Consider the following 12,707-nt stretch of genomic DNA (forward strand, 5'->3'; position numbering starts at 1 on the left):
GGAATAAGAATTTGTAGTAACAAGAAGAAGAAGAATCTCATAACCTCTTGATGTCGGAGAATCGTTATTCCATAGTAGTTCAACAGGTGCACTCGAATAAACAATAAACTACTAGTGCTTCTTGCAGAAAGGGACATTGTTAAAACCTCGGCAGTGGGGCAAAAGTTCGCAGTAGCTGTGGGGCAAAAGTTCGCACTAGATTTCTGCATCTAGTACATCAATATATTTACAGAATCTTTGAAGCAATGATGATTTCGTATGGAAACTACTATATATGTATAATATGTGGCTGTCCATTTATTACTTAAGAATTTATGAAGGATGGGGGGGGGGGGGGGGTTGTGATGAGAAATCTTACGTGCCTTACAAAAATATTTTAGTTCTCATACAAAAAATCTTACCAAGGAGGAAGGGGGTGTCGGAAAATCGCAAAAATTCCCTTATGTAAATAATGGACAGCCCCTTAGCAGTTATGATGAGGTAGGTTGATCTCACGCATTATGTAAAAATTTCTTCGAAGAAATCATACCGCTAGAATCGACAATTTAAAAAGTGCTCGAACTTTCGAATTGTCAAATATGTTTTTTTAATTTTCTCTACAATTTCTCAATAGATCCCATCAAACATTCTTCTGCAAAATCTATGACTTAGAGAAAACGTTTATTATAGAAGGACAAATATCTGAAAAGGTCGCTCCAATATCCAAACATAGTGAAATTAGGAAGCTACAAGAAGAGCCTATGGTCAAAAAGAAGAGAAATCTTCAAAAAAGTTCGTAACTCTAACATCGCCAGCGAAAACTACATCAAGGAAACATGCTACGATGTGAAATTGTTTAATGATAATACTAGTTGGCAAAAAGGACCACCTTGTACCGACTTTTTGACCCTCTAAGCAGAATACCCTCTTCGAATGAGTGTAATCAGTTTCGTACCTTTTAATTCCACTTTATGTTGCTTATCCTTTGACAGATACGCGTATTTCGACTACCACCTGTAATCTTCCTCAGTGTCAGATATTCAAGTGAATAACTGACACTGAGGAAGATTACAAGTGGTAGTCGAAATAAGCGTATATGTCAAAGGATAAGCAACATAGGGCGGAATTAAAAGGTACGAAACTGATTACACTCATTCCAAAAATGACCATCCTTAAATGGAACATTTGTCTTTTTTTGTATATTTATCTTATGTCCTAAAGCATCCTCTAGGAGTTCATTCAGTGTTCTTTATTAACCTTCCTCTGATTCCTTCAGCTAACTCTTCAAAATTTTCTCTCAAAATCTCAAAAATCTTCCAGGACTTCTGTCAGGAATTCTGCCATCCACCTGAAATTTATCCAGAGCTTCCAAACGGAGTCTTTCAGGAGTTCTTCCAAAAATTTGTCCCGGAATTTTTCCAGCATTTTTTCAGGAATTCTTCCAGAGATTTGTCAGGAATTTCTAGCAGAGATTCAATCGGGAATTTCACCATCAGGTTCCCCAATTTCCCCAAAAGTCTCCGCCAGCAATTTCGGCAACAGTTCTTCCAGGGATGCCCTCAATGTTGATAAATATAAATTCTTCCGACATACAGTCAGGTTTTTTTTACGCGGGGGATACGTACCGCGTAAAAAAAACTCAGTTCAAATTTCAAAAAACCGCGTAAAAAAGTCTCAGCATTTCTCAACGAATCATGCAAAAATAAGACTATGAATTTTTTTTTGAATGGAGTTTTTATTTACGCTGCCTGTACTCAATTGCTTAAATTTTTTTCAGGGAATTACTCCAGATATTATTAATAGAGAACTCATAAGCAATTCGGCTTTCTGGAATTCCTATAGGGATTCCACTATGAATTTTTACCAAGTTCCATTTAGAAACGCCTGAAAAAAATCTAGAAACTTTTTCAGAATTCATTGACATTTTCTTTAGCAAATCCTCGATGAATTCCTCTAATGTTTCCCCTAGGAAATGCTTGTGAAATTCATCCAATAATTGCTCCAGTGATTTGCTAAAGATTTCTTCAAAGTATCCCTCCAAGAATTCGTCTAGAGATTCCTCCGCAAATTCTACCAGTGTTTCCAGCGTTGCGTCAGAGGTTCTTGCAGGAATTATTCCAGGGCTTCATTTAAATATTCCTGCTAAAATGCTTTCCATTGGTGCGAAACCACCAGTAATTGTTTTCGAGACTCCTCAAGCAATTTCTCCATAGATTACTCTAGAAATTACAGGAATTTCACCAGAGATTTCTCCAAGAGTTTTTTCAACGGCTCATCCAGAAATTCTTTCAGAAATCAATTTAAAAATTCGTTCAGAGATTCATTCAGGAAGCCTTCAGAGATTCCTCTAGGATTTCTTTTCCAAAGATTCCTTCAGAAGTGCTTCGAATAACTGATTTGGAAATTGCTCCAGAGGTTCCTCCCGGAATTCATGCAGTATACCTGCATTTGTTTCAGATTAAACCTGGTTTTCAATTGCCCAATAGCTGTAAAGGCGTGGATTTACCAGTGTGACCTTGCTGGGGGTGACAGATTCGAATCCCGGTGAGTCCAGGAACTTTTCGTAAAGGAAATTTCCTTGACTTCTTTAGACATAGAGCATCTTCGTGCCTGTTACACTATATACATAGAAAAATGGTCATTAACAGAGGAAGCTGAGAGACATGTGTGCAAATTAATTGAGCTTGAGCTGAGCTTGCTTGAGCTTTATTGACGGCCCGTAGATGCTACACCAGTATCGACAGACCAGGAACCAATGAGATTATTTATCTGCCGGGGACTAGCAGACATCTGTAGTGTGTGAGCGTTGGTGTAGATCATTTTAGGCGATAATGGCGCCTGTCACGTCAGGTTGCAGGTCTATGTGGGGAAGGAGAAGAAGTAATGATTGCAATCATTTGTATCCACATCCGATTATACCTCATGCGGGTGTCGGAGTGTTAGTAAGATGTGGTTGGCAGAGGTTCACACATTGGTGCATGGATGCCAGGCGTAAGGTGATAGATTTGTGCGATTATTACTATGAAGCTGAAATGACACAGTTCGCTTGCTTCCATAACTCGTAGGCGTTATCTGATAGATTGACACTGTTCTGTGAAAGTTGGAAGAAAGAGAAACGGCTTTTCAATCGTTCCTAGTTCTAGCGATGGCTATATACCGTGAGGTCGCCATTCACCGCTCATGCCCCATTCACCGCTCATTTTGGGTCAATCATACAAAAAGGATCAAATGTTAGTAAAGTATCATAACAAAAGTGAATGTAACATGCTGCCACATTAAAAACTTTCATTTCACCAAGTTTTTATATGGGTGTACCTGAAATCACGTTCTTAAAAAATATTTCCCACACTGCGCTGCAGGACAACATGGGAACTGTTCAAGGCAAACAGCGGAAAAAATATCCAACATGTAAAACCCGTTAAAGATTCCATTTTGACAAAACAGTGTAAACTGAACGTCATGAATCATCAATACATTGGTAAATAAACGTCATTTTGTTTTTATAAATGAATAGTTTCTGTGATTCCATGAAAAAATAATCCAGTGAGCGGTGAATGGATCCATTATGAGCGGTGAATGGATGCATGAGCGGTAATAGGAGCCAAGAGATTACACATTTGAATTTTTTATTTTTTCGGCTGTAAACATGTTTTACAATCGTTTTATATTTTTTCTATAATAACAACATAACTGTTGAGTTGTTAACGTAAATTAAAGTGCAATATTCGCAAACGTCGATTTTAAATGTCATATACTTTACGAAAATGCCGTTAAATGAGCGGTGAATGGTGACCTCACGGTACATGAGTTGTGTATGTAGAGAGGAGAGTATAGAGAAAATGGATAGAAAGATACAAATTAGAAGGAAAGGGACGGGCCAAGGATTGAACCCAGGACCTTCTGCATATGAATCAGAAGCGGAAGACACTAGATTACCAAGCCCGTCTCTGATTTGTGCATGCTGCAAAATAATTGCTGTGTCTAAATATATAAGTGGTTAATTCAGGTAAAGTCTGGGGCCATTTGGACAGGAGGACCTATTTTGGGCGTTTGCTACTATAATTCAGTCAATTTCAAACCGATTGACTTGAATTTTTGAACATAACTAGATACTGTACGTACCCTATTATTTTATGTTAAGTAGATTCGAGGTGTGTATAAATAAACTCCATCATAAAGCCAAAATAAAATCATCTTGGTTTTATGATGGTTCTCAGCACCTCTTTAAAGTAAATTATACATCACATTGCTGCTTGGGATGTATCTCAAGTGTTAGTCCAGAGCCAACTCCCTACATAATTCTTTTCGAATATTTTATGAATCTGTTGATTGATTGATTTGTCTTTATTAAAGAGATTTTCAGCCCTTGGCTGGTTCGTCTCTTACTATGAATCTGTGAATACTCGAAAAAATGGTTCAAAATTGCTTTCTTTGCTTTCAAAATCGTTCAAATTGCATTCCAGTACATAGCGCTACCAACCGATTTTGGATACTAATCGTCTACTTTTAGACACATTCCATCACCACCATGGAATGCCATGCAAGACAAACAATATGCATATTTTTCGCTGGCCGCCAGCTAGAGCAAACCAGCAAACGAGATATTTCATTGTTTCCAGTTCCAACCCGAAGTCGAGTTCGAGCTTTGCGCCCGCACTATCTATCCTCAGCCAGCCAGCCAGCAGAGACAACGGCGGAGAACCTTAATCGTCTAATTGCAATCTTTCGAGTCATTCGTCGGACTACCATCATCACACTACCCCCTACTACCACTAGGCTTCTGGGCTACCCCTTCCCCTGTGGTCCTGGGCCAAAGCCGAAGATGCGCGTAGTGCATCTTGTTTTCTTCGGGTTTATTTCAGTGTAGAGCGATGAAACAATCCGATTGAATGGAAATAACAAAATTTGTTACAAGTTGTTTTCTTTATTAGCAATGATATTGATAAAAACGGTTGTTTAAAAACAAATACAACTGTAACAAAAAATATAATGTTTGTTAGAAATGTGACAGCAACAATAACACACTTCAATATGAAACTGAACGAAATTATATCAACTACTGTTGATTCTAGCTTATTTAGTTGCTATAGCTGCGTTACAATCTTATTCTGTGGTTCTATTCGGGGATCGCCCGCTGAGGGAAGACTATAGCAAGCAGCCGAATTGTCATATCTTATCAGCATTACGAGGCGGTCGGTCGGTCGCTTGATCGGTACTTCGGTCGGTATACGTATAGCTTTCGTTACGTTATGGTCGCTTGAAGTCGACGACAACACACTATCTGCGTTGTTTGCCTACATATAGCCACATCAAGTCAGTGTAATGCACCGAGAGCACGTTCCCGATGCCGGATTGGTCCCGGCGTTGAGTGGCCTCAGCTGTGCGTTTCCCTCCGTGTCGTTTCGTAGGTAGTAGTAGCCTCTTCGGGCGGGAAGTGGCCGGCCGAACAACGGCGCGATAAAACCCCAGCAATTGGTAGGCTCGGGTAGTGTTTTTCGAGAATTGTGTCCGATTGGATGCGGTGAATTTATTCCCATATAAACGGGTCCGGTTCAGGCTAACGTTTTACGTGCGGCGCGTCACTAATTGATTCGGGAGTGTTTAACTTTTTCGCTTGTGTCCAGATAAGTGTATTTCTAGCAAACATGGTTAGCATATGAAACTTCTTAAGCGTTTAGTTTATCGTGGGCGAAAGATTTTTGTGTCAATACAAATTGAAAAGTTTTGCATACAAATCTGTGTTTATTACATGGATAAACCTTCATTAACCTTGGAAATCTATTTCGCTTGAATGTTTCTTGAAGAACCAATAGCATGACGTTATGTTTTAAGGCATCGAAAATTACATACGAATTAAGTCTTACTTATGTCGTTTTCGTTGGAACTGGATCAGATCACAGTTTCAACCCCAACCCGACTTTGGTTTCGCTTGTACTAAAGTTTGTTTGACGTTGTTTGTTTACACATTTTCCGCCGATCCAGTTCCAACCCAGGTTCAAAAACGAATTCGACATTAATCATCAAATTTAGTAAAAGCAATGAAAAATGGATATTCGGATTCTTTTCAGATTCAAATCTAATGAAAATAGAAAACTCTGAAATTGGACTAAACATATTGAGTTTGCAGAGGTGCATGCTCTTTAATGGATGATTTTGAATACTGGAATTTGACTTACAATGTAATACCATTCATTTTGTTAATTTTCGTTCCATTTTGAAGGTTCAAGATAGATTTGACGGGCTTGGTGATCAAGTGGTTACCGCTTCTGATTCGTATGCAGAAGGTCCTGGGTTCAATCACTGGCCCGTCCGTTTCCTTCTACTGTCTATCTTTGTATATACTTTATCATAGCCATCGCTGGAAACAGAAACGGTTGAAAAGCCGTTCCCCCTCCTTCCTATTTTTGCAGCACAGTGTTCAATCCACTGGCGTAGCCACGGGGGGGGGGGTTTAGGGTTAAAACCCCCCCCAGAGCCAAAATTTGTGGAACAAATTTTCAGTATAAAGCGCTTTGCGACGAAAAAATTTTCGGCTGCGCCGCTATTTTCAAACTACGAATACAATGGCTCATTACATTTTACAAAATGTAAATATCTAATCAAAAAAGGTATTATTGACCGTTGAAAACCCCTCCCAGAGACAATTTCTGGCTACGCCACTGGTTCAATCTATCGAATATCGTCTACGAGTTATGCAATCAAGCGAACTGTGCCACAAGTTTCATAGTAATAATCACACAAATCTATCATCTTACGCCTGGCATCCACGCACCAATGTGTGAACCCTCTGCCACCCATATCCCACCAACATTCCGACATCGGCATGAATTTGTGCGGACGCAGAGCTATATTCGGTCTGCTGTGGTTACAAACGATTGCAATCATCACTTTCTTACCCTTCTCCACATTGACCTGCAACCGGACGTGGCAGGTGTCATAATCGCCTTAAATAGAGGATTACCAACACTCACACACTGAAGATTCCTGCCAGTCCCAGGCAGATATCTCATTGATTCCTTGTGTGAGCGTAACGGATCTGGCGATACTGGAGTAGCATCCACGGGCGGTCAATCAAGCTCATGCTTATTTTGAAGCTTTTAGATTTATTTGATACTAACAGTATTCATGTTTCTTCTGGTAATCGTAAGGACTGTTCAATTTATAAAACGGACAACTTGCTTGTGCGATATCTTTTTTATTTTTCAATAAAGCCATTATCAGTTTTTTGCATAACTTTCTATAGTTATTCTCAAATGTAGGAAAAATATAACATTAACCAAGTTGTTCTTTATTGTGTAACTAAAGCGGTTTTCGTAAAACATCAATAAAAACCCATTTTTCAAAATTCGACATAACTTTCCACATACTTAACATGCACATTTTCATGAAGTTTTTAATGTATTGGAATCTTATACTATTATACTACAGGTAAAGCTCAATAGTACACATAATAATAATGCACCAAGCAGTCTCCAGCGTGATATAGTAAGTTGCCTTGTTTCCATAGAATTTATTAAAAAATGTTCATTTAAGTCCTGTGTTGCAATAGCATCACGGATTCGGCTAAAAATTTGTCCAGAGTAGTAGAATATTGCTCTCTGAATGATACAGAAGAGAAATTTACTTTTAATTGCATTTTTCATCCAAAATTTAATCCATAAAGATGGCCATATTAAAAAGTTTCATAAAGCCTGTATCCGCAATAATCGGGACACAGAAGTACGGCTGTAGCTCTATAATGAATCGGTAAAATTTGCCAAATAATTGACTGAGAACCCTTTGTTGTAAGTTTATTATTTGTGCCAAATTTCATAAAAATCGATGCATTACTTTTAACTGTGGATGAAAAATAAACAGACGTTGTTTTAAGCATTTTGTACAATCTTGACCAATTTTCATTCGCATAATAGATAGTTCTTTTGCGCTACAGTTCAAAGTGCTGTGAAGATAATTATGAAATTTCGTTAGCAGTTATGATACTTATAGAGACACTTTCTTGCAAAATTTCATCAATTTTGATCAATTAGTTTGAAAGTTACAGGTGTTGATAGGAGTGAGTGTTAGTGAATTTTTTTCGCGTTTTTCATGTCCGATGTTTGTCTATTCGTAATTTTTGAATTTCTCTGCCAATTTTCATTAAATTTTCACAGTAGATAGTTGATTATGTGTATATTATGCCTGCAAAATTTGATGATTATTGGTATAGTACTTTCAATAGTACAATCGAAACAATAAAGGGTGCTGACTAATTGCTGTCTGAGGGGCCAAAATCACGTTTAGTCCCAATACATGTTTCGACTAAAAAATTATTGATAGTGCATCGATTTTTTTGAAATTTTGCACATACAACAAATGAAGTTTGAGAGGTTTGTGTTCAAAATTTTAGCCATTTCCTTTTCCAAATTCAAAAGTTACAGCGCTGACTAGCAAAACTAGGGGCTGTACAAAATTCAATGGCGCACATTCTACTCTTTCATTGGTACAACAAAAAGAACTGCATCAATTCACATGAAATTTTGTAGGTGAAATGAACACATCTGAAGATGTTATTAAACCATAAAGATTTTCATGCGTCTATTGCAGAGTAATAGCTGTATTTCTGTGTCCCGATTATTGCGGATACAGGCTTTATTTTTTGCTCCATTGATACAGATTTTCGACTCTAGCGAATCTTGTTATTATTTATTTTCAACAAAGTTGGTGCTATGTTATTGTACACCTTATTTAATAATAATCGGATGCAAAGTTTTTATTTCCTACATCATTGTTTTGCAAAATTTGCATTTGGTTGCATTGTTATTTGGAAGAACCTTCAAAGAACGAAACTGTTTTGATAACTGTGTCTGTAATAGCGCACAGTAACCAAACCAACAATGCTATTAAGAAGCAGTTTTCTGCATTTAAAACCACATTATTCCCACTTTCGACTGAATGCATAAAAAAATTGATTATTTAATATTTTCATGCCCTTTTTGTTTTACAATTGAATTTTATTCAAAAAATCGAATCTCACTTGAGACTTTAATATCTCAACACTTAATTTTCCAATTGAGTTTAAATTTTGTCAGAATGTTTATTACTCATGCTGCTGCAGCATAGCACATACTTTTCTGGTATTAAAAACAATATACCATATTTGAACAGTAATTTTATATATATTTTCAATTTTCAGAAATCGAAAAATTCGCCTGATTTTACACCTGACCGATTTTCTTTAAAATAAACTATTTTTATTCGATTCAAAAATGATCACTATAATAAAAGATGATGTACTGAACAACGAATCAAGGGTGGCTAAATTTGAACTACGCGTCTTCTTTTTACAGCCTTGTAAAGTTGTCCGTTTTATAAATTGAACAGTCCTTAGCTCTTAGGAACTGTTACAAAAATTAAAGAAATTAATTACTACAAAGCATCAACATAACACGACACACAAAGAATCTTACAAATGCACAATATACAGACATCACAAATTGACGCAACGCGATTCAAAACATATATCCAATATATATGTTCCCTGTTATCCAGCTGGATAACTCCTTCCGATCACAGGATGACGAGGTTTCATTTATTGGTTTGGGTCCATCAGTCATCCTGGAATTGTATTTTAGTTGGCAGTATGCCTTTTAGTTCACAGTAGTTGTTACTGTGTTCATAGCTTGGTTTTGTCTAGGAAAACTAATCCTAATCGGGCATCCCGTTTCAGGGTTCGATACTTGAGCTCAATAACTTGAAGTTCGTGGCAGGGCAAGATTTACATATTTACTACTTGACCGCTGCCCAAAAAGCCTGAAAGTTGGCAATCAAAGTGGGATTGCAATTCATGGGCCTCTATTTTTCCAGAACCTTATAAATGTGCATTAAAATTATGGAAATACATACAAGTATAAATAAAACATACATCACAAAGAACGCACGAATAATGAACTTATAACACATTAAACAATTATTCTGTCTTATAATTGTAACAAATATTTATACCTGTAACACAATCCAACGTTTGAGCAAGAATTTTTCGTGAATCGTTCACCGATTCACTAAAAATTCAGCTCCCATATGATTCATATCCTTCATAACAATAGTGTTAAGGCCATATACTTAACACTACGATAAAGATAAATAACTTAACCTAAACTCAAAACGAAACCAAAACGAGTTTTGCTACCCGAAAGACACAGTGCTTTCCAGAAACGTAACGGTGAACAGGACTAACAAGTTCCCAAAAAACACCTCAACTCAAAACTAGATTTATGTTACCCGAAAGCCAAACTGCTCTCCAGATTTTGTAACGAATAAATCTTACCTCAACTAAACTTTACATTTATGAACGAGCTCTTGTCCACAAAAATAAAATGGCCTTAAAACTGTAGTTTGTTGTAATTCATCCAACTAGCTTTCATTTGCATACACGGGGTTTTTTAGTTGGGCGCCATGTTACTAAAATACAACATGGAACCCTACAAATGCTAGGGCCCCACGTAGGGGGGCCATGTTACAAAACTAAAAGAAATTAATTATTACAAAGTATTAACACATCACGATACACATAACTTTACAAATGCACAAATAAGAGACATCACAAATTGCCGCAACACAACACATAACATAAATGTGCCCTGTTATCCAGATGGATAACATCTTCCGATCACAGGATGACGAGGTTTCATGTATTGGTTTGGGTCCATCAGTCATCCTGGAATTGTATTTTAGTTGGTAGTTTGCCTTTTAGTTCACAGCATTTGTTGCTGTGTTCATTGCTCGGTTTTGTCTAGGAAAACTAATCCTAATCGGGCATCCCGTTTCAGGGTTCGATACTTGAGCTTAATAACTTGAAGTCCATAGCAGGAAAAGGTTTTCATCTCTACTACTTGACCGCTGCCCGAAAAAAACCTGAAAGTTGGCAATCAAAGTGGGATTGCAATGCATGGGCCTCTATTTTTCCAGAACCCTATAAATGTGCATTAAAATTATGGAAATACATACAAGTTAGAATAAAACATACATCACAAAGAACGCACGAATAACGAACTTTTATAACACATTGAACAATTATTCTGTCTTATAATTGTAAAAAATATTTATACCCGTAACACAAGACTGGAGAGTTAACCTTGGTCAAAGCTCAAAGGATTACATATTTTGAGGGTGATATAAAAACGAGCTTTTTATTGCATAATTTGAAAGTATACTAGCTAGATAATACAAATTCTTAATTTCATAAAGATTAGAGCATTAGAACGAATGTTACAGTCTATTGTAGCGCGCACTCTTCGTAAGGCAAGGCGAAGTGCGCAACTTTAAACACAATTATGTTGAAATCGTGTTTTTATAAATTGCCATTACGGTGATCACGATATCTTAAAAACTAGTTGACCGATTTGCAAACTTTTTTTTTCAAATTGCTTGTATTCAAAATCTGAACAGTTGACGATAAAAAGCTAGCATTGAGTCTAGTGAACCAACTGGTTCAATCCCTAGTTCGTCTCTCTCTTCCTAACTATTTTCTCCATCATATATAACTCATGTATAGTCATATGTTCCTAGCCATCGCTAGAACCAGAAACGGGTTGAAACAGTCGTTTATTTTCCTTCCAACTTCACGGCACAGTTTCAATTTATCATATCACACCTACACGTTATACAATCAGCGAATTGTACCGGATCATAATAATCAACACACATTTTATGTAATCTGACTCCTGGCATTCACGCACCAATGTGAACCTTCTGCCATACAGCCATTTCCATGAGCACTCCGACATCCTCAGAGGTCCCGAGCAGTTACCTCATTACTTCGTTGTGTCAGTGTAGTTGATCTACCGATACTGGAGAAGCATCTACCCGAGGTCAATCAAGGCTTTGCACGCGATTCCATGGAGGATTTGCTGGTGGAGTTTCTAAAACTAAGTGAAAAAGCATTTGAAAATTTGGAACTTGGTGTACAAGCTTATTACGCGTTCAATCCCAGATTTTGTGGAACTGAAGTTTTTAGGGGTTCAATTATCAATCTCAACTACCGTGAGGTCACCATTCACCGCTCATTTAACGGCATTTTCGTAAAGTATATGACATTTAAAATCGACGTTTGCGAATATTGCACTTTAATTTACGTTAACAACTCAACAGTTATGTTGTTATTATAGAAAAAATATAAAACGATTGTAAAACATGTTTACAGCCGAAAAAATAAAAAATTCAAATGTGTAATCTCTTGGCTCCTATTACCGCTCATGCATCCATTCACCGCTCATAATGGATCCATTCACCGCTCACTGGATTATTTTTTCATGGAATCACAGAAACTATTCATTTATAAAAACAAAATGACGTTTATTTACCAATGTATTGATGATTCATGACGTTCAGTTTACACTGTTTTGTCAAAATGGAATCTTTAACGGGTTTTACATGTTGGATATTTTTTCCGCTGTTTGCCTTGAACAGTTCCCATGTTGTCCTGCAGCGCAGTGTGGGAAATATTTTTTAAGAACGTGATTTCAGGTACACCCATATAAAAACTTGGTGAAATGAAAGTTTTTAATGTGGCAGCATGTTACATTCACTTTTGTTATGATACTTTACTAACATTTGATCCTTTTTGTATGATTGACCCAAAATGAGCGGTGAATGGGGCATGAGCGGTGAATGGCGACCTCACGGTATCAATTCAATGTGCATATCCAAGATTTTCTATAGGCCACGGAACCATGACAAAGTATCTAATGTTT

General features: G+C 37.1%; 1 protein-coding gene across 8 annotated transcripts in view; it reads left to right on the forward strand.

Annotated features, from left to right (window-relative positions):
* Positions 1 to 12,707, forward strand: part of LOC109623115 (neurabin-1) — a 196,661-nt gene that overhangs the window by 77,146 nt on the left and 106,808 nt on the right. The window contains exon 1 of one of the 8 annotated variants that reach the window (XM_020077590.3): positions 5,379 to 5,627. The exons of the other annotated variants lie outside the window; for them this stretch is intronic. The gene's annotated coding sequence lies outside the window, so the exon portion shown is untranslated. Of the gene's footprint in view, positions 1 to 5,378; positions 5,628 to 12,707 lie in introns of those variants that run through there. 8 annotated transcript variants of the gene reach the window in all.

This window comes from Aedes albopictus, chromosome 2 (genome assembly GCF_035046485.1).
Source record: "Aedes albopictus strain Foshan chromosome 2, AalbF5, whole genome shotgun sequence".
Lineage (NCBI taxonomy): Eukaryota > Metazoa > Arthropoda > Insecta > Diptera > Culicidae > Aedes > Aedes albopictus.